Consider the following 21924-nt stretch of genomic DNA (forward strand, 5'->3'; position numbering starts at 1 on the left):
TTTATATTTATAGATATTTATTTCGTAAAAGTTTTAGTGTTTTAATAAATTAAAACAATAAATACATTAATGTATTTATTGCAATGTATTAATGTATTTTAAATTGTTTTAAAATTTTAGACTTGCAAGTCCCAGATCACTTGGTTGAATGGCTATAGAAATTAAATGAATGAATGAATGGTAAAGTAATTTGTTTCTCTGTTGAAATATTTGTTCTCTAGCAAAACAAAGGTGGCTTTATTACTTTGAACCAGTGGTGGGTCATGGCCGGTACACTCTGGTATGGGCGTACCGGTATCTGCTGGGAACCACCAGGTACCATTCCGGTATGGTGCTCCGGAGGGCCCACCTGCCCACCCACCGTCCTTACTTTGACCCAATTGAGCCATTTGCGCATGTGCACAGAAAGTACAGCACCTGCGCGATGCTCAGCCGAGCAGCTGGAGCATCACGGGCGGTGGGTGTGCAGGCGTGCACACTGCGCTTGCACATGGTGGATGCCCTGCCCCATCGCAGCGCACCAGTTGCGACGGGATCTGGAACCCACCACTGCTTTGAACATATTTCATTTGTGTTCCTATTAATTCCATGCAGAATTAATCACTTTATTCCCAATAATGTTGGAACAGTTATTCCTTTTTACTGGTATCATCATGCTATGGACTTTGCCTTCTTATAACTAACAGTTGTTAATAGGAATACAATATGAATAATCTACCAGCCTATATAAGGTCAGAGTACATGATGGTGATTCTGTACATTATATTGGGAACCCAATATTCTGCACCGATTTCTTTTATATGACAATTGATTCTGAATGCAATGTTCAATTTTACTGCCAGTTAATTAATTATCTTTCTTCCTGTTGGGTTGAAACTTATTCAAACAGTTGGAAACCTTGTTTAAACAGTACAACGTATTACTGCAATATGAAATCATTCATGAAATCATATGCTGTCCACAGAATTGATTATAAAAATACTTAATATGCACTGATTAGAACCGGATACAATATATACAATAATATATTATCCAAACTTTGAGTGTTGCACATGTTAGATTGTAAAATATGTACAGCATTTTTTAAAGGACTGCAATGATTTTTGGCAAGAATTGGTTTAAATATAAGAGAAACAAGTTCTCATGGAGGAATAATTTTCACTATAAGAACCCTATGAAATAGGTTATATCAAGGGAGCAGTTGACCCAAGTCATCCTGTGAGTTTCTGTGATTAACTGTATATTTAACCTTGGATCTCTCCAGTCTGTAAGTACTATACCACACTAGTACTTTTGCTTCTTGGTTTTACAACACAAATCTTTAGAGCAATAGTATGTATAGTAGGTTTGGTATAAAGAATGCTACAGCTGTGGCATACCTTACCTACAGATTATCCTACTGGTTAGAATATTTTTTTAAATAATTTGTAGGGAAAATGCAAGTTTTTTGTTTATAGTCTCACATAGAGATTGCTAAATAAACATTTGCTACAGCCATGTGATATCTCCAAACATAACACATTAGTAGTGATACATATTTTGAATAAATTCAGTTTACGATCGATAGTTGATAATACACATTGCATTAAGCAATGTGTATTATCAACACTTTGTGAGGGAACAATGGAATGAAAATGTGATAGTTATTTGAACCTCTACCTGCCCTACTTAGCAATAGCAATAGCACTTAGACTTATATATCACTTCACAGTGTTTCACAACACTCTCTAAATGGTTTTACCAGCATATTGGTAAATAGAGTCAGCATATTGCCCCCAACAATCTGGGTCTTCATTTTACTGACCTCATAAGGATGAAAGTCTGAGACAACCTTCAATCGAACTGCTGGCAGTCGGCAGAATTAGCCTGCAATACTACATTCTAGCCACTGTGCCACCATGGCTCTACCTGTACATAGCCTAATCCCAGATGAATCCTGAAACATATAGCAGGTCCATAATATTTCTTGCTGTAGTACAATTACTTTTAGCAGCAGAAAAAGACCAAAATGAGCTCATTTATAACATATCAGATACAAAAATATAAATATACAAAGCCTTGGGAGTGGGCATGGAATTTCTTAGCTAACACTCTCACCCCTATAAATGATCTTTGACAATCACATTTGTTATCCAGGCTTTTAAAGCCTCTGCATTTCCTCTTATGAATCTGTTTGGAAAAAATGCTTTCTCTAGCTTGGAGCTGAATCCTTAAGTGACATCATTATTCTAATAAAGAACAGTTATTGCTCACATTGATAAAAGAGAGAGTAACAGGGGGCAGATGGAAACGGATCTTCCTTCACAGAAGAAAGTAGCATCTAGTTTTGTGCTCCAAAGATGTTTATATATACATTTCTCAACTGAAAGTAAGATACTCTCTTGAATTATTGTATTGTAACTTTTATAATCTTTGTAAGAAGCGTTTTTAATCAGAGTGCTTGGATTTGCAGCCCAGGTGTCAAATTCAAAAGCCTGGCATCATCTAGTAGTAAAACCACAATGTAACCACAATTAATATAGCTTACCATAGCAAGTATTCCTAGATTTTCTTCAGGAACAAAATATGTCTTGGGGTATAACATTTATGTATTGCACGTATACCCCTAACTGACCTAAAGACATTCATTGAGTTCTGTGGTTAAGTAAGGATCTGTGTTACTGCTCCAGCTAAACTCCTTCTGTTTATAAAAATTTCAAAGGTTTTTTTAAAAAAATATTTAAATATTAATTGTTTTTATAATGAAATTTTTATTGTCTGAAAAGTATTTTTCAGTCCAGTGTTGTCCAGATAACCAACTTCAGAATTCCTAGCCAGTGTGGTGAATTGTCATCTCGGCCAAAAATTCTGGGAATTGTATCCTAACAAATCAAGATGGAATCAGATTTGGAAAGTCTGGTTTATAATCAGAAACTGGACTCTCATCTTCCCTAAGGAGGAATGGAATCAGTTAATTGTATAAATACAAATAGCGACTTGTCATGGATAGCAACTACTTTTTCTTTTCCTTGGATTAAACAGTGGCATTTATTTTCCCCATTCCAGCTGTACATTTTTTTAAATTTTTTTTACTATTTACTATTCCAACATTCAAACATATGCCTTGAATAAGTCAGATATCATCAGAACAAAAACATGTTGTAAACACTGCTAAACAAGCAATATGGAAAAGGACAAAGCTGATTTTTGTGTGATAGTATTGTGTATAAAATTTTGGGGAGACTCAGAACTCTCCTAAATATAAGTAAGATTCAACCTCCATATTTTCAATTATTTCATTTCAGATCTTTGCAGATGTCTTCCAATTTAAATAACAACATGCTTCTTTAATGTACCCTGTGAATGAGCTGGTAAAAACTGAGTTTCCTTACAATGCCTACTTTCTGAAATTAAAATTGCATACACTGATGAACTCCATCACATAAAGTAGGAAGTTGGTGGGAATTTGCATTTTTTTTAAAAAAAATCACAATTTCAGTTGTTGATCATAGTCAGCCTAAAAGGCAAAAACTGAATCATTTTGAAGACCTTTAATCAGTTTTTAAACACAGGAGGGCACTTAACAGCAGGAAAAGAAATAAATCAGTTGCAGTTTGCTGACCTTTCTTCTTCATTATATCAACTTTTCAGTATTACAGAGATAAATTACTGGTATTAATAACAAGTTATTTTGAGAAGGCATATGTTGCCTACATTATAATCAACTCTATTTAATGCAATTCTTCACTGTAAAGTGCAGTACACAGGTTGATTGATTTGACTTATGACATCATTTGGCAATGCGGTTCATTTTAACACTGAGCGTATGCAGATTTTTCTTTAGCCTTCCGTGGTTCCACGTTCGGTGTTTAGAGAGGGGGGAAAATATGTAATTGATCTTCCCTTGCAAAATTCCTGCTGTTTCACGAGCTTGCTTTCAATTCAACATAATCTGTTTCCTACTGATGTTAGAAAACATAATAAGGTCACAGCAGGGAACCTTTAGCTTCATTAAAGAACATTATTATATAAAATAAAATGATCTCGAGTAAATTGTTTTTGTCCTTGTGGTACAGTTTGCACAGATCCACATTAATCTGATCATTTAAAGCCGCAATAAATGTATGAGCCCCCTTCACATTAGAAATGAGCTTTCTTATTATTCACTTCACAATGACAGTCCCTAGTGGCAGATGGGAAACCTCAACAGCTTCCTTTGCAAGCTTCCTTTCCAAACCCCACTGTCTTAAGGCACCTCCACCAAAGTAAATTCCAGGCAGTAAAAAAGGTTTACTTCAGCCTTTAAATTGTCCTGGAGCCTTTGCTCTGCATTTCTGCCAATGTGGATGCCAGAATTATTTAGAAATAGTGAGAAAGGCAGGAGACAAATGGACACTTTGACCTGCTTGGGCTTCCATTTATCCTGGGTGTTTATAAAAGAAGGACCAGAAAGAAGGATTTAAGACAGAGAATCAGTACGTGCTCTATTAATCTACTTTAACTGATACTAAAATCTGGCTGGGCAAATTACAAGTTGCAGCCAGTAAGGCTTATCAATTCATTACTGCTTTCAAGGCTCCTTTTTTTCTTTGCCTTCAGCTACTGGCAAAGGAGAGGCTTTTACAGTTCAATTTTTCAGTTTATTTTTGACTGCTTTTAATTAAATTTGATGGCCTGCTTCTGCAGAAGTGAAGTTATTGGAGTTGCAAAGCACTTTGCTGTTATACTGATGGCTCCCTTGATATTGGTTCATTATTAACTGCTTTTTCAAAAGTGCTGCTCTCTACTCTCATTTTATAAATATTTAAATAACTGTGACTTTGTGTAACATAAATATCTGGAGATAGAGATTCCAATGCCTATTTAGCATAATCAGAGGTTCTTCTTCTTTTTCTTTTAAGTTACACATTAAGTTAACGGGAAAAACACTCCCCCTAAATCATGATATTTGCAAGTGTCAGCACAAATTGTAGGAATAAGTTCAAAATTGCGGTAATCAATGACTCAGTTCTAAATGATGCATTGTCTTTTGCTAGTATTTTTAATCTTAATTTGAGGAACAGGGAAATATAAACAATCTATAACCTTACACACACTCAGACTGAAGTAATAGTGCATATTAACTTCAGAGTTTTCAGAAGGGAACTTAAAACATATTTTTGCAACATATATCACCCTGTTATCCATATTTCTAATGAAATTTGAAAATTCTCAATACTTAATTTTGGAATGCAGTGCTATCATCTTAGCTTTATATTAATATATATTGATCATTGTAAAATCACCCTGTGTCAAAATTAATTTATTACCACAATACTGGCATGATCCACAGCATTTGGGGGAAAAAAATAATTAGGAAAAATTTCTAATATTGCTATGGAACTGTAAATATAACAATGTAATTCCATGATGTATTATTTCTCAGTGGATTTACCTAGCTTTAACTTGTCTAGCAATCATAACATTCTTTATAAAGTGTTTTAACAAAGTAACCACAATCCAGAAGTGAGGTACAAATGAATAAAGATCTTACCAATAAGCTTTCAACAGGAGCACTTTACTTGCTACTTATTAGAATAGCTGTTTCAATAATGCATGTGTAATTTATTTTAACTAACTGATTTGCTTTGCTAGACAAATGAAGAGGAGGAAATACAAGGGGGGCAGTTTTTCTTTTTCAGATTATAATACTCAAGGAACTTAGTATTTCTGGAAATTTAAAAAAAAAACCTCATTATCCAATTTAGTTTGCTTGAGCAACTGTGGTTAGGTCCAAATACAGGTAGTTCTCAATTTACAACAGATTATTTAGTGACCACTCAAAATTACAACGGCACTGAAAAAGTGATTTATGACCATTTTTCACACTTATGACCATTGCAGCATCCCCATGGTCATGTGGTTTACATTTGGATGCTTGACAGCTGGTTCATACTTATGACTGTTGCAAGTTATAGGAAGGCAAAGTCCATAGCATGATGATACCAGGAAAAGGAATAACTGTTCCAGGGCTGGGTTTCGACCGGTTCGCACCGGTCCCTGCGATCCGGTTGGTCGCCGAACCCGGAAGTAAGTAACTTCCGGGAACGGCGAAGCCCCCCCCCCGCGCCCGCGCGCGCCCGCACATTCGCGCCCGCTCCTTACCCGGTTTTTTCGAATTTCGCGTTTTCCACGCATGCGCAGAACGCCTGCGCGATCCTCCAGGAGCAGCTGGAGCATCGCAGAGGCTAGTACGCACGCGCGCGCCGCGTGCGTGCGTGAGGACGCCGCTGGCCTCGTTCCAACCGATCCGGTTGGAACGGGGCGAGAAACCCACCCCTGAACTGTTCCCAAATTATTGGGAATAAAATGATTAAATCTGCATGAAATCCATCTTCAGAGATTTGCTGCATTTGACCTGGAGTTTTAGAGCACTTTAAAAAGAGTACATATGATATTTCTGACTAATACATTTCAATCTACCGGTAATGCCAATTACAAACTTACAGCTGCTGACAGAAGGAGAAAACAGTATTCCAAGAACAATAACAAGAAAGGTTTTCATTGGACCTAACTGATGACAATGGTCAGTTTCCAAAGGTTAGCTGGACTATATAAAAGTCCATTCATATAAATGTTGATGCAGCTCCATGTTCACTTATAAAATCACATAGATTCAAAAGGTTTGAAATTGTAAATAATACGGTTGTTCTTTTTTGGAAGAAAATGATTCATGCTTAGCTAAAACTTGCACTCAATTGTCTTTAATGTATTATTTACCTAAAATACATTTCTAGTACTATATAAAGTTAACCTCTGGTAACAAAAAGCCTTTGGAAATGTTGGACCCAAGATCATCTTGAACCAGCCCATGTTTGCCCTGAAAACAATGAAGCCCAAGCTCTATACAGGTAGTCCTTGACTTACAACCATTCATTTCACTACCATTCATTACCATTTAGTGACCATTCAACGTTACAATGGCACTGAAAAAAGTGACTTATGACTGTGTTTACACTCTGACAGTTACAGAGTCCACTTGATAAAAATCCAGATTCTAGGCAACTGGCATGTATTTATGACAGTTGCAGTCAATTTTCCCTCTAAGCTCCGCGGCTGCACGGCAGCACACGTGACAAGAAAACGCCATGCAGAAGTTTCCAACTGCCGCACAATGATTTTTAATGTCACAGCGTGATGTACATTTGATGGAAATTAAGCTGCTGGACTCTGGACTTTAGTCTGCAGAGTGGAGACTAGATGTAGGTCGAGCGACATTAGGCGAGTGTCAAACGACAAGCAGTAGGTGGGATGCTCCAGCACAGTCGGGAAGCAACTGAGCTGTGCCCGTGCTCAGGCATGAAAATGTGCTGTTCAAACACTATACTTTTCCGCGCACACTGAAAATAAATTAGAGGGAACATTGGTTGCAGTGTCCCAATGTCATATGATCAACTTTGGTGACCATATGACAATGGGGAAGCCCAATCTACTTAACAACCATGTTACTAACTTAACAAGTGCAGTGATTCACTTAATTGGGGCAAGAAAGGTCATAAAATTGAGCCAAACTCACTTAACAACTGTCTTGCCTAGCAACAGAAATTTTGAGCTCAATTGTGTTGTAAGTCAAGGACTACCAGTATTATCCATATCCTGGGCATAGAGATTAACATCATCTAGCAATAGAAAGCTAAGGGACTTAGCCCTGCTATTACATTCAGGAATTCTGGAAGGACTATCACACGCACAGCAGTCTCAATCTGGAACTTTAGGCTTAACTTAGTTTATTGACTCCCAGCTTTATGACATTATATAATTTACTAAAGCCTGGCTGTTTTACCAGATCTTGGGATTGGGTGGTTTTTAGAGACCATTCTAATTTACCTTAGAGTTGGAGGGGTTTTTTTTTATTTTGTTTACTATGTTTTCTTTTATATTTTTGTTCCTTTGATTTGTAAGTTGCCCAAAGAAGATCACACTTGAAATTGCAATAATAAAATAGAATAAAACAAATGTTAATCTATATTCACAGCTGGTCAATCACAGGACTAAAGGTCCATAAGGATCATGGCCATTCCTTTTCCCCAGCTATGTTTCAGGATCTGAAATTTGGTAAGATAAATCTTAGACAGATCAACATTCCTCTTTTTCCTCAATCAGATCAGCAAGCTCATCCACTACACAAAAAATGGATAGATGGGGCCTGGTGTGCATCTGGCATTAACCAGAAGCAGTTAGAGATCAGTCAAGGTAATCTTCATGGCATGGAGTCAGGATACTTGAAGGACTGCCTCTCACCAGTGGTCTCTACCTTGCCTATTTGGGCCCCTACAATTAAAGAAAGCCAACTTGTGGACTCAGGAACCCTGCCATTTCTAAAATGGCTGGGTCTAACCCAATGAGGACATTACCAACTGATATCTTTTTTTTCTTAGAAAGCACAAAAGACATAATTGTTTGCCTAATCCTAAGAGTTGGGACATTAGTGGGTGTCCATATAAGTCTAAGTAAATTAAAGGCAATAATCTGGTCCCTTGGATCCTGGAAAGCCAGAAATCAGAATTGTTATTGGTCTAATCTACAGCCCTGTTATTTTTGAAGCTCTTCCATTCAAATACTATGCAGATCTGACTGAATAATATCAAATATAGCAACAAGTTCTTCAAATGGGGAGTGTGGATGATAATTGTTGACTAACTGGCTGAGAAATTAATTGGCTTTCTCCAGGTATCTTCATATATTAACTAGTTACCCCAGTTCTCAGCAATGTACTAATTATGATGGCATAAATGTCCCTTCAAACTCTATATTCCTTCATTCATTCTCTAACATTTCATTCACATCTAGACTTCAAGTGATTATTGATATCATCCCATGTTTGAGAATCCATCTCTTCTGTCTGAAGAATTTATTTTACATCTTCTCCATCTTTAAAGCAACCTTACCAAGTTTGGGGAAAGCCAGATAAATTAAATCAGTGGGTCTCAACCTTCCTAATGCTGCAACCCTTTAATACAGTTCCTCATGTTGTGGTGACTCCCAACCATAAGATTATTTTATGTTTTCCATATTTTTTTGAAAATATGTGTTTTCCAATGGTCTTAGGCAACCTCTGTGAAAGGATAGTTCAACCCCCAAAGGGATCCCAAACCACAGGTTGAGAACCATTGCATTAAATGATCATTTAAAGAATTTCAAGCCAAGATTCTATTGTTTTCCCTTGCGAAGAATCAAGAAAACTGCATTCTAGAAAACTAGATTAGGGAATAGGAATTTATACAATGGGAAGCTTGATTCTGTTGCCAATATGTCTTTCTAGATGTTAACTTTTTAATTCACTGTTTCATAACATACTTCTAATCCAATCTGAACCAACTTTATTTCAAAATAAAATTAAGGTTGGGTTAACATGTTTTTATATCAAGGGCTTATGTTTATCCAATGGAACTTGCATTTATTTTAGTGCTATTTTTTAATTTAGTAAAAGACGAATTACAGATTTGTGAAAAAAAGCATTTCAGTACATTAAAACAAAACTTGGTTTTCATGATGCCACTTTCAGTTTAAGAGAGAGACTCTCATATTCTGCTTTGCTCACATAGTATATGTTCTTGTGAAGTCTAATCAACACTGTAAATGAAGCTCTGTGATATAGCTTCACATTTCAGAATCTTCCCTACCTTGAGTTGAGGCTGATCGATTCTTCTAAAGCTGGTGCCAACATTCTGTCAATCAGTTGGTTAATTTGATTGTCAAGGCCAGGAAGACAGATGCCTTTTTATCTCCACCTGGAAAATATATGTATATATATAGAGAGATGATCAGTTTTTTATGGCCTCTGATGCATAATAGGTTGCTTACCCTGTTATCTTTGCCTGTCACATTAAGGAATTCATTGAACTCTTTTTTTGCAAAAAATATGCACCTGTATGAGTTACTTTTCGATGACTATAAACAACCTAGACATCTACAGAAATTAATTAAGTTGCTTATCTTTTTTACTTAATTTTATTTTTAACAGTAATAAAAATAGCCAGATTAGATATTGATCAAAGTTTGGTGAATTGAAAAGACATGAATTAAATAGCCCTCACTAAAACTTATGAAGGTTTAATTATATTTTACATAAAGAATCCTAGAAATAAATATCATTTCTAAAGTGAGAAAAACATTAAATGCCCACTGCTAGAATTGCAAATTATGATAAATTAGAAAATAGTTTGCTACAGAATGACATTTCAAAGCATAATTTCCATTAGTGCTGTTTTGATTGCTGGAATTGAAACAATTATTTTAATATCTGATCACTCTAACCACACTTATACTATAAAAGATACATTGTGGGACATTTTAGACATGTTTCCATGTCATTAAAAATTATTAGCACATACTTTTCCAAACTCATAAAATGTTGGGCAATATTTGTTTAAACTTTGCTAACATTGCTACATAGCAATAGCTTAACATTGATTATTAAAAAAAAATATTTGCTCAAAACTTTTCAAAGTATCTGTTCCATAGGAAACTTTCAGGATGAAATATATTTGGCAGTTTATATCAGTTTTTTCTTGGAGTTTTGTATCATTCTCAAGTTGCTCACCGATTTAAGTATGAATGTCACTTTTGTTTGTCAACACGTGCTATGACAACACATACTTTTGTGATGTTTCCAAGTTGATTTCCCGCTGATGTAGCAGGGTATAGAATACTTAAGCTTCTGAGTAAAATTTTACAGAATTTGTATATTGTATGAAGTTGGGTCACAGACACAACAAGAAACACACATTTAGACAATTTTAATTAGGAAGAAGAAGTGAAAATATTTTGAGTTGGAAATAATCCCCCAGTTTATAGAATCAACTTTTATAGTTCTAGGTTTGTTTGTTTTTGATGGTGACTAATTGCCATTCAGAGCCTGTAAAACGACTAAGGAAATCACAAGAGATAACAAGGTCTACTAAGCAGAATGGTCAGAGATATATTTCTAGCCATTGAACCACAGTCATAAAACATTGATCAAAAGGCCCTACAGATTTGACAAGGCTGTGACCTTCCAAATAGTATTCAACTAAATGGGACAATGACAGGGTTGCACTGGGTGTCTGGAATAGTATTTGTCTTGAAGACCAAAATGGATGTGAAAACCCTTCTAGGGACTACTAATACTCCAAGTTAGTATTCCCAGTTAGAAAATCACTTTAAGATCTTAAACAAAGTAGAGGCTATTCTACAAATGCACTAATAACTATTGTAGTGGCTAAAGATAAAGATCCAAGATATAGCCTGGAAAGATCCAGGGAATAATATTTTGTGTTTTTATTGTGTTTTTATTTATTTGTCGCTGGTTGGTTGATTTTGTCACCCAGTTATTTAGATTAGATTTGGCACTTTTGTCCACCTAAGGCCTGGGAGTGGCAGATATTGTTCTTTGATAGTATTAAAGATACCTTCTGAAGATGCTCTACATGGGGCAGCCCTTGAAGAGCATTCGGCGACTCCAGCTGGTCCAGAATGCAGCCGCGCGAGCGATCGTGGATGCACCTCGGTTCACCCACGTAACACCTATCCTCCGCGAGCTGCACTGGCTGCCTATTGGTCTCCGGATACGCTTCAAGGCGCTAGTCGTCACTTATAAAGCCCTTCATGGTATTGGACCTGGGTACTTGAGAGACCGCCTGCTGCCAATTACCTCCTCTAGACCGATTAGATCCCACAGATTAGGCCTCCTCCGAATTCCATCCGCCGGCCAGTGTCGACTGGCAACTACCCGGAGGAGAGCCTTCTCTGTGGCCGCTCCGACCCTCTGGAACAAACTCCCCATGGAGATTCGAACCCTCACCACCCTCCAGACCTTCCGCAAAACCCTTAAAACCTGGCTATTCCGACAGGCCTGGGGCTAAAAAGCTTCTACCCCCTTCTCGAATGGTATGACTCTTGTGTGTTTTAAATTATGTATTGTTGCGTGTCGTTTTAATTTTTGTCTGCATCCCTCTCCCTTGGTTGAGTTGTGAGCCGCCCTGAGTCCCCTTCAGGGGAAAAGGGCAGCATATAAATAAAATAAACATTCAACATTCAACATTCAAGATGTAAACTGTTCTAAGTAAAGCTACCTCTTGCAGTTGACTAATGGTAAATTTGGTTAATGCCGGTGGTGTTCAAATGATGCTCCAGCTGTTTTGGAATTGTATTGGTATTATCTTTGCTTCCTTTGCCATAGTCATTCTATTATTATTTTTATTGTACCTTCTTCTAGTGTCTACTCATAGAATCTTTCTCTTCCAGCTTTTTTCTAAGAATGACCACCTGGCCACTGCACCATGTGCTGATAAATCCTGGGAGTAAAATACAAGATGGAATTTTTTCTCTTGCTATTAGAACTTCACAAATATGACACTTTTAAAGTAGAAAAAAATAATAAAGGGGAAAAAAATCAATAAATATTTTCCTTATCCAACCCAGGTTGATTCCAAAAGGATTGTGCTTCAGTCTCAATTCCCTGGAATCCATCCAATTTTCTTCATGACTGATATAAAACAAATGGGAGGAAACAGTTGCAATTGGCACCAGCAGTTAGTGTCAGATTAGAATAGCTACAACTCTAACAGCCCATGTAAACATCTACCAAGAATGCACCCTGCCTACAAAGATGTTAGCATCTTAAGTGCATTGGGCTCAAAATATTCACTGGCATGCCTCTACTCATTTCAAGAGAGCAATATAACTTGTGGAAATGAAAATTTAATGAGGGAAACAGCCATAAGACAATGCACAAGCCTTCTAGGGCTGCTTGTGAATAATTGTCAGTAACATGGTATTATGCCTATCTAAATAAAATAAAATCAGTGGACAGAAACATCCTATTTATTCTAGGTGTGAAAAGAAGAGCTTTAAAATGAAGAATTGAAACTTTGATGGTTTATTGGAGTTGCTGTAAGAAACATACAGTATATAAACTTATTTTATGCATCAATGCATGAAACATAAAATGTTTAAGTTTAAAAAGGTGCACAGAGAAATCACGTTCAAGAAAATATGTACATTTTACGGATGTTTCACAATCTTTTTTATTTTTGAGATTTAATTATTAAAAGCAAAAAACAAAAACAAACTGCTTATATGACATTAAACATTGCCCCCATTTAATAATAAAGATGAGTAGCAATGTATGGAAAAATGTTTCCCTTGAGTTCATTTACATTTAATCTATTTAGCAAATCTTATAAAATAACATTTTAAATATCCTCGTCTGGAGGGGAAAAAATGAAAAGAGAGAGCAGAAATGAACTCAATAGATTTTTCATAAATATTCTTTGATGATCTTCATTTTTCATAATATTGTGTGCTAAAGCTTTAATATACAAGTCATTCTTTAAGTTGAAGAAGGTATTTTAATATCCTAGATATTAAATATTCAACCTGATGTGCCCCGTGATGTAGAAGCTTTTCTGATTAAGACAGACACTCTGCTTTACTTGCTTCTATAATAGAAACCAGTTTAAATCTTTATTTTATTGCCCCAACCCCAGAGTTTTCAAGATACCAGCTCTTGAATTATTATGTATAACCTTGTTCCTTCATATGTAGAGATAAGGCCATGTAGGATCTTGTAGGATCTCCTGACTTGTGTCATGTTTTGCTGATTGCCGACTGCCAGCAGTTTTGCCAGCAATTCTGCTCACTGCCGACGACCAATAGTTCGGCAGTTCGAGTCTCACTGGCTCAAGGTTGACTCAGCTTTCCATCCTCCCAAGATCGATAAAATGAGGAAACAGAGTGTTGGGGACAATATGCTGACATTATAATTTTGTGATTTTGAATATGAAATCTCAGTACATTAAACAATTTGGCTGCCACCCTAATAATTTTTTGAAGTCTTTAAAAACATGGTTTTGCTCTCAGGCCTGTGGAGGTTTTATAGTTACTGAGCCGCTACCATTTTTTTCTCTAGTCTGTTATGTTTGTTCCTTCTGAATGTTTACATTTTTTCTTTTTTTTCTTTGCTTTTAAAATGTTGGTGGCCTCTAAATTTAGTAACTGCTCAGACAGTCTTTATGATCCCTATCACAAAACAGAACCCAATGACTGAATTGTTGGCCTTGAGCAATGGTCTCTGCACTGTTAAAACAGAAGTTGAAGTCAATTAAGATGTTTACTATAATTTATACACCTTGTAAGTCATAATATCTGGGGACATTAGGTTGCAATCTCTGTCCTGGGTTAATATATCTAAATTTATAAAATTAAAGATTGTGTCAGAGATACCCATCAGCAATTGAATAGTTGCAGCAGTCCAATAAACATATTCTCACGAGATGTTTATGCACCTTCAATTTTTACCTAGAGTATTACATTTTGTAATACTCTGAATATCTAGAACAGAAAGTTGCAGAGCAGAGCAAAAAGAAGAGTCAGCTGAATGCACCCTTATATTTTCTGATTGATGTCAGGTCTAAAAACCAAGAAAGACACATGGTGATTCTTCTAAGCATATTTCTTTATTGTTCCACACTTATAGACAGAATTTTGCTGAACTGAAGCATTTGTTGTGGTCTGGCGATGGCCTGCGGAGTTGGCAGTAGAATTGGACAGTGAGGACCTTGGGGAGGAACATGGGCCAGTTCTGGAGTCTGGGGAAGGCTCGGACAAGGGCTCTGCATCAGAGGCAGAGAGGAGGCCAGGGGCATCTGGTAGTTATATGTTGTCTCTGGAGCCTCCATAGTCTGCCATCAGCGAGACAGAGGAGCAGGGGAAGCCTGTTCCCAGTGCATGTATGTACAGAGCTGCCAGAAAGCAAGAAAAGGGGTGACTCAGAAGTAAGATGATTGGCCCCTCCCATAAGACATAAAAGAGGACCAAATGGACGTGAGCCTTTGCAGGAAGAAATTTTGTTTGATCTGATTGGTTCAAACTCTGAGAAACTCTTGACTCTGTGCTCCATTTGGCATAGCAAAACTAGTTGGCAATTAGGTCTCTGGCAGTGTTTCAAAGGAGATAAAGGTGGGTGCTTATCAGCCTTACCCTGAAAGACTGTGGCAGACTTCTGTAGGACTCTTCACAGACTGGTTGTGAATCATTACGGGCTATGAATGAACATAATTCATAGCCGTTTAAATAAAATGAGGGTTTGGGGGACTAAGTGTGATTTTTACTGTCTCAGGAAGCCTAGGTCAGAACAGCACTCTCCTGTTGACATCAAACATATACTCCTGGTCTAGTGACATGTGAAAAGACATGTTTTCAAGCACAAGGAAGACCTTGAGATGAGATAATAAAGCATCCATATTTAAGCTGCTATCCTATATACAATTATGAGAGTTTGGCTGAACCAATAGATCTCCAGAGCAGACATGTCTAGGCCTGCCTTGTTATCATTTTTTTAAAACAGTAAATAAATATTCAAGCTGTCTGGAGAAAATGAGTGTCCAAGCCTTGCACAAATACCAAAGCATTAGAAAAAGGTGCACAAAGGAAAAGCATAATTATGAAGATTCTATATTAGGATCTTATGCAACTTAATTCTGAAATTATTTATCTTGGTGTGAATGGAGAATGACAATATTGTGATAGTTAATTCTGAAATTATTTGCCTTGGTGTAAGATTCAGTGTGCAAAAGAAAAACAAAGTGTAATTGAAATTGTTAAGAAAACCCAATTTACACATTATATATAAGATATGAACTTTTACATTCCTATCAGACCAGGATCATTAATAAAAAAAGGCCAAATATATTCCTAATGGAAGGCACTTGCCAAACATAAGGATTGTATTTCAGAATTCATGCGAGGGTAAAACCTATTTTAAGTTACCTGGTCTTGTTTTCAAGTAAATACATATATCAACTGTAAGCCTGATTAATACCCGTGAGGCCACTTCCTGACCTTCCTGCTGGTTTATTCAATAATGAACCAGATTATCCTTCTGCAATGTAGAATGCTAAGAGTGAACATTCTGTCAGAATCCAATGAAAAAAATGTGGTAATAATTTGACAGCACATTTTATTTTCAGAACAAGTGATTTGTGTGCTGCTGACTACTGCATAACCTCATCTTACAACTCTGCATTAAAAGCTCCAATACTGTCTTATTTATGCATGTCAGGAACTGTGGTACTTAACCTATAGTGAAGCCTCAAATAAATCACCCTAATTTCCGACATGGAAATATGTAGCAGCAAATGCATAAGGAAACCGCTGTGGACTGTAGAAGAGAACTGCCACCATAAAATGTCATTTTGCTTCATTGTGGAATACAAAATCTTTTATTACACTCATCATAAAGTGCTCATAATTACTAATTGAAAGAAGAATGAAAAAAAAATCTTTTTTCAAGTCCCTTAACCTGTAGCCCAGAGGCCAGGTTCATGGACTAAAAGCCTGTCATAGAAAGTGTGTAGTGGGAAGGTGGGGCTGGGGGAGGGGGAATACAAGGAGATGCAAGGAGAAAGTGAGGAAATATAAAGTTTTGTGTTAGGGTGTGTTTTAAATACAATATTTTACCTTGCAATAAAAGAGATATAGACATAACATTCTATTCAGATTTCTAATCCACTTTATCATTTGGGCTCTGTTATCCAGTTAAACACAGATTAAAACACCACATTTATGCATTATTATTTAAATGAGTTACTTCTGTGTGAATAAAGATTTACAGGGCTTCCAGGCAATACTCGAACTTGAGCTTTGGCAGAACTCATCATATATTAATATCATTAGTCTATAGCAGTTTTCTGTACTTCTAGAGTGTGAATATTTTCATATCAATTACGTGTAACAAAAGCTACAGCCCCATGAATGGAATTATATTCATGGAATTAACACTCTCAATTTCTATCACCAAAACGGGACAGTGATCTTGTCGATTTCCCTTTTTCACCCAACTTTTTTTTCTAAATGTTGAATAGGAAAACTTTTAATTTTATAACATTATTTCCTTGCAACTATGGATAACTGCAAGTGCAGCTATGCAGGAGGGAGAAGACAATTTAGGTAGGTGTAAATGATTGGGGTAGGCTCAACTCCAAATCCTAACCCATAAATCTATAGAATTGTATAAAAGGTGAAGTTTTTGGTATATTATACCAGTTAGGTTGTTGAAAGGAATTCTACATATTCAAAAATTTGTCGGACATGTAATAAAGAAATAAAACTATTTGATCATTTGTGTTTTATCAATAAGTTTGGAAAATGAATTATGTAATAAATTTTAGTGACCATCCATGCATTTATTTATTTATTTTGTTAAATTTTACAAAGCCTCTGGTACAGTTTTCTGAATTAACACTGTACACTACATGTATTCAGGAATAAGAACTCAATATGCCAAATACTGGGAATTTACAACAATACCTTTCTCCTAAAACTGACAGATTAAATTGTGGGATTATATCACCATATCTAAAATAACAAGAGGAATAGAAATGCTATATAATTCTATATAGTATTGATTATAATGTTATTTTTTAAAAAACTTCCATGCTCAAATTATGACTATACACACACACACACACACACACACACACACACACACACACACACACACACACACATATATATATATGGTTTTTTTTAATTTGTGCTGATAAATAAATATATATATATATATATATATATATATATATATATATATATATGTATGTATGTATGTATGTATGTATGTATGTATGTATGTATGTATGTATGTATGTATATATATATTGCATAATATATAATATGTATATGTATGTATGTATGTATGTATGTATGTATGTATGTATGTATGTATGTATGTATGTATTATATTGCTGCATGGTATGTGCAGTCTATTGCTGTGTATTTTTGTTGTATATTATTCAGTCATTATTCACTATTGCTGCATATTTGTTACTCTTAGTTGGTGGGCTGTACTCGTTATTCTCTTCCAAAACCTACATTGACAACCATATAACATTATGTACAAATATATAGATAAGATTTCTCCACCACAGATATTTCTGAGTGTAAGATTTCTGTTATTTTGTCTTTATTTTCCAATGAACTCATTTTTGTATCAATAGATTTAGTTTTGTTGGTTTTAGAATAAAATTCCCCATTAACATTTCCCCTAAATCCAAGTTACATGGCTGCTTCTTGGGTTTCAAGGCTAATAAAAAGTTTATATCTCTGGACTCTAAAGGTAAGTTTCAAAACAACTTCTCCAGTTTTTCCAGATTTTCTGCTAAAATGAGAAAGGCAGAAAATTCTCCGGTTAGATTTTTATGTATTTATTTTACCCAAATCCAAACCGAGTCAGTGGTTCACAATATAGTAATCAATAAAAATACAATAGAAAAGAAGACGGAACTCAATTGTTCAATATAAAAACATAGATAAAGACACATACATCTTGTAGGAATGGAGGAAAGGTTACGTAAAGACATGTGCAGCACACTGCCATAATCTCAGTGACTGGTTACCTCAGATTCCCATGAGCTCACCTAATTAGCTTTACCATTTACTATTGAGTTATGTGAGGAATGCTACCCTGGGTGGGATGTTCTTAGAGACTGACAAGAAGAATGTGCCAATTACAATGCTGTTGCTATACGCTCTTTGCTTTGCTTGTAAAAACTCTACAAAAAGAATAAACCCTGCAAAGTCAAAGAGACATTTTGGAATGAACCCTGTGATGTCTAGACTCTGAATCTTTCAACATCTATGGCAGTGAAACATATTTCCCTGGGAATCCTGGAAGAAGGGGAAAGGGGCAGGGACTAAATTATTTCCCCCCTGCTTTATATCAGGAAGGCATTAAAATGAGATTATTTGTGCAAGTCAATCAGCAGTCATTTGCTTCTGTTGTATCAGTGTAACAGCTTGAAAATTACCACATTGCAGAGCTGCTTGTGTAACCAGAATGAATTTGTAGAATGCTTTGCCACTTGTGCTTGGATAGACTATTTTACTTAAAGGAGTTGCCCTAGATTGGGAATATTTCATCAGGGATAAAATGTAATTTGTTGATGATTTTCAAAAACTTGATTGTACATAATCATCAAATCAATTCCAAATTTAACGTTTATGAAATGTATAATACACAACTTGGGTAGGGATTTATATAGGTTTTCATTCTGATATTTCAGAATTAGTCAAGGGATTTTCCCTCTGCTGAGTCCATCTTTGAGACAGCAGAAAACAATGCTGGGCTGCAATCAGTGGTGAAATGCTACTAGTTTGGGCTGGTTCGCTTGAACCAGTAGTAAAAAATGCTACCGGTTCACCTGAACCGGTATTTAAAAAAATGCTTCTGGTTCAGGCAAACCGGTAGTCAGCTGTGCGACAATCAGCTGTGCCACAACATTTATATTCACTAGAAAGCAGGAAATCCTGCTTTCTAGCGAACCTAAATCATGTGGCACTGCTGCCCCCCCCCCCTTGCTGTTCTACTTACCTTTGCAAACTCAGAAAAGGCTTCTTAGGGCACTTTTGGTGTGCATGTGTGCAAACTGTGCATGGGCATATGAAGCAAACCAGTAGCAGACTTCAGAGCATTTCACCCCGCCTGCAATGTGTAAGCTGCATTGAAGATTCCTGCCTGCGTATATTGCATTTATCCCGAATCATTAAGACAAAAGGTGCCCTCCTGATTTATGTATGAAAATAGTAATTAATGGACTCCTTCAGTGTTACTATCTCTACTTCTTCAACACATCATCAACTAACAATCATCATTTACAGGGTTTTTCATGTTGTCCTTTTCACTTCATCCTGTTGTAATTTTCTTTTTTAAGATCAGAGTCACAAAGGATGCTGCAATACAGACAGCACTTTTATTTAGCATAATCTCCAGTTCCTTTCTGTACGTAAGAAATATCACCATCCAAATCTACCTATGATCGAGAGGTAAAGGGAATTAGTCACATTATTCCATTATTACTCTGTTTTAGCTTTGTGCCCACAATGTTAAAGCACTCATGGCACCTTACCAGAGCTTCTCCTCAATTTTGATGGACCATCATTTAAATGGGCCCATCCTGATTGCTTCTGCTGTTCTGAAGAGGATGTCAAGTGAGGTGACACCCGTTTCATGAATAAGCTAGTTGGACTTTTGATTGAAGTGGCAGTAAAAGTGATTAAATCAATACATAAGCCCACATTATGCTATATAGGCAGACATGGGTTTATGACAGGAACCTATTCATGTGCAAGAAGAATAAAGTTGGCAGAACGATATGCAGGGAAAGTGCTGGTCTTATATATGCATTAATTTGGAGAACCCTGCCAATGTGTGGTTGTGGCTAGAATTTGGGGTAAGTGGAGAAGAAGAAACTAAGAACTAAAGAGATGGGATCAGCCTAAATAACCAATAAGTGTCTGCCTGATCTCACCTACTACTGATAATCTGCTGTCACAAGTGGCAGAATATTATAGATTTTAACACCTTCCATCTGGTATTGGATACTGCCTACTTAAGAGCAAAAAGAGTAATTTCGCATCAATCCGCTGCACAACATTTGTGCCTTACTTCAAGGGCCAGGAATAAAATGAAGCAAAGCCATGGGGAATGGGGAAGAAAAAAGGGATTGCCAAAACATGCAAGGTTTCAAGAATAGTTTCCCACTATATGAAAATGTACAAACCCTAAGATGAATGAAACTGAATGATTCAGTGTTATTCAAAGGAATGCTTTTTAAATGTCCACATTATATTGTGAATTACACTACTGCCAAAGTAGTAAATACCATGAGGAAATTCAGAAAACAAGCGAAAAGATGCATGGATTGTAAAAATGTCTGTTTGTACTTTCTCTAGACTATAATTCAATTGTATAGTGTAGTGTAACCTACACAAAGAGAGGAATGCTCCCGTAACTTAATAGTAGAACAAAAAATGCATAGCATGTTAATCTTGATTTATTATACAAAAATAGGAAGAGATCCATTTTTGTTAAAAGTAAGTAGCTTGAGCAAAGTGGGTAGATGGGGAGGGAGGGAGGGAGGGAGGGAGGGAGAGGAAGAGAGAGAGAGAGAGAGAGGGAGAGGGAGAGGGAGAGGGAGAGAGAGAATTTTATGCAATGAAACAAATTTGAAATCTATTGAACATGAAGAACTACATTTCAATTGCTTTCAGAATGGTTTCCTCCCCCATGTTACAGTATGATATTCAAAATGAATTATTTTATTATGATAATCTTCAACAGAGAAAGTTAATTTTAGCATTGTCTAAAACAGATTAGACTGTAATGTATTTAATTCTAAAAATAAATATATATTGCAAGATCTGATTTATTGTAATATAGAGAAGCTCCATTCTTAAATATCAGTACTGTCAGCATTTACTGACATTGTCTATGATTCTTTGTAAGCCTTTGTAAACAGTGCTACTCTTTGATTATTTTAGAACTTCCACCTTGTAGAATTGCAGGTAGCACGCAAGTTACTCTGAGCTGCTAGTGGCAATTTTTAATTTGCCACTCAAGTATGCATTCAAAATTAGACCATGCTGGAATAAATGTTCTGAATTCCTAACCTGTTGTGCTGGTGGAAATAACTGTCCATGCTTTGCGCAGCAGAAAAATTGGAAAATCTTTTAGAATAGTAAACATTAGCAACTTTCATGTTAGATCTCTGACAGCAGATTTGTCTCAAAAGGAAAAAAAAATCACATAATTTATTTACTTTATCATTTTGGAACATGATGGCAATATATTTATATAAGCTTTCCATTTGGGCTGTATGGAAATAGCATATTACAATACTTTAAGAGAAAACAAAAACAATTATGTCCATTTTAACAATAAACTAAGAAACCTCACTGGTTGCACCTGATTTTCAAAACCAGATGTTTTCAGTTTCAATCTGTAGTAACGCCAGTTGCAATGATATGAGAGCTCCTGGCACTTAATAATACCACATATTAGTCTGACAAACACCAATTCAGCTTCAGCTGAAAATAGAAAAAGAATATAAAATAAAGTTTGTAAGGTTCTGGCCAAGTTCCAAAAATGGA

At 36.1% G+C, this 21924-nt stretch overlaps 1 protein-coding gene across 16 annotated transcripts in view; it reads right to left on the minus strand.

The window, feature by feature from the left end:
• Positions 1-21924, minus strand: part of PTPRD (protein tyrosine phosphatase receptor type D) — a 1257980-nt gene that overhangs the window by 911195 nt on the left and 324861 nt on the right. For all 16 annotated transcript variants that reach the window (XM_087716068.1, XM_087716065.1, XM_087716064.1 and 13 more), the window contains exon 5: positions 9642-9749. The gene's annotated coding sequence lies outside the window, so the exon portion shown is untranslated. The remainder of the gene's footprint in view (positions 1-9641; positions 9750-21924) is intronic.

Source organism: Thamnophis sirtalis, unplaced genomic scaffold (genome assembly GCF_051295495.1).
Source record: "Thamnophis sirtalis isolate CommonGarterSnake01/CBP01778 unplaced genomic scaffold, rThaSir2_p1.2 scaffold_5, whole genome shotgun sequence".
Classification (NCBI taxonomy): Eukaryota; Metazoa; Chordata; class Lepidosauria; order Squamata; family Natricidae; genus Thamnophis; species Thamnophis sirtalis.